The sequence below is a fragment of the Sinocyclocheilus anshuiensis genome, unplaced genomic scaffold (genome assembly GCF_001515605.1).
Source record: "Sinocyclocheilus anshuiensis isolate Anshui unplaced genomic scaffold, SAMN03320099.WGS_v1.1 scaffold152, whole genome shotgun sequence".
NCBI lineage: Eukaryota > Metazoa > Chordata > Actinopteri > Cypriniformes > Cyprinidae > Sinocyclocheilus > Sinocyclocheilus anshuiensis.
The window spans coordinates 663,091-665,251 of NW_015555781.1; positions in this window are offsets into that span (position 1 = coordinate 663,091).

Here is a 2,161-nt window from a genome sequence, read left to right on the forward strand (position 1 = left end):
ATCATAGTTGGTACCTTGAAAAACAGTCCTGAAGGTCTTTTTTTCCTCAAACTAAGACTCCTTGGTGAGGCATATGAGACACTAAAACAGTCAATGCCTTTGGCTGCCTGAACGCGGCTTGTAAAAAGAAAAAGAAAAAAAAGCAAGTTAAGTTAAGTGAATTCGATCCATGAGCTTTGACTAGAGAGCCATTTACTTTCAGTGTGCTTGTGGTGATTTATCTTGGTAAATTGGAGGCTTGGTTGGTTGCTGTGAGAAAGGCGACTCTTAACAGGAGTATCTCAACAGGTACTCCATATTGATTTTCCCAGCAGCCTCTGAAATCATAGTACTTTGAAATCTGAAAACATGAGCAACAAGAGGGCAAATCAGGAAGAGAAAAAGGAAAATACGTTATAGTATAGACCTCATAGCTTATTTCATACTACATATAAACATGAAATACAAGAATATGTGTAACTGTGTATGGAACATTATCTGACCTCTATAACGCATTCCAACCAGGGGAAGGAACAATCTGAAAAGTGGGGGGCACATTCTAAAACATTCTAACAACTGAGTTACAGATTCTAAATCAGCTTGGCTCATGAATATTAATTAGGTGACCTGATGTTCACCTTTTTGCTGATTTGCTGAAAAGCAGCTCAAATGAAGCTCTTAAACACAATTGTTGTGTTTATCTAACCAGCCTAAATACACTGACTCCTGGCTAAAGCTGTGAGTTCCTCGACCAATGGAAGATTGACAAAGTGTTTGGGAAACCTGTTTAAAAACAGTCATATATTTTGGCATACAATCATGTCAAATTCTTTGTATCCACTGTATTTATTCACTAAAATGTACCATGGTGTTATAATGTGTTTGTGTTTTTTTTTTTGGAAACGGTATCATAGTCAAACCATGTTTTTTAATTTTATTTTTATTTTTTTAATACCATGCTGTTTTGGACATGGTAATACCATGCTGCTTTTTGAAATACCCAGAAGCACCATGTACATGCTATATGCACCATAGCATATAGCAAAGTACCATAATAACATCACTTGCTACCACTTTTATACCATGAAACCACCAGTACTTATTTGTAAGGATTGAAAGACTGATTCCGCATGTATAAATGTTATTTTATTTAGCTGGTAGGTTCACATATGGAGAAAAGAAGTGGGTGCAACATAAATCTACTGGTTATAGTCTCTGCTGTGCATTTACTCATCCGTCAGAGTGTTCACAGACAGATCAGTGGTATTATGATGTTATGGGGTGCTTAGGGCTGAAGTGAACCAACACTGTGAAAACATTCACATGTTCTTTGTTCTTTTGCCTGAGAAGGTTCGTTGCATAACCCCAAAAGACTTTAGGCTTTAGAGTGCTTGTGTTCAGGCGTTAGGTAGAAATGGATTTCATTTCCAAGCCTTACCAGTGTCGTATCCAGTTTAGCAACCATTAGCTTTAAATGCATGTCTCTGTTAGGCCTGAACTCATCCACCGGTAATGGAGGAGCCACCCTGGCACAGTATAAAAGACACTGGTAACTTTGCTCTCACCCTTTCCCCGAACTCCCACCAGACTTGTGACACTACCCCATTTATGTTCACTCCTGCCGACAACATGTCTTTAGTCTGCTTCCAGTGTAAAGATCTTATTTGTGATTGATCTGAACCACCTGAAAGTGTACTTGGGTATCCGAGTCTCATGCGTGTTTGTGTTGTACCGGGTGATCCGAGATGAAAGGCTCTTAAAAGCTGTTTGGAAGTGAAGCAACCTCGGTGCGGAGTGGCATAGGGCCTCCAGCGTTCAATCTTAATGGAGCTGAAATTGAACCCCCCCTTCTCCCGCCCAGTTCCACAAGTTCTACCGGCCCAAAGTTGCCATGGGGCCCCTTGATCAGATAACACCAACACTGTTCTACTCACTGGCCCAAACCACACTGAAGGCAACCTTTGGCTCCAGAGCAGCACGCAGGCGTTTGAGCATCTGTGTGTTGTACACCGTCTAAACAGATTTTTAAAGGCGTGATGTTTATCTTAGAAATATTCCACCCTCAGCATCCATCAGATAAGACTGTATTACGTGTTTCTGACACAAATTGTTTTTACTGCCATGGTAGTGTTCTAATTTCAGTGCAACAGCAAAGAAATGCAGCATGCCCCCCCCCCCCCCC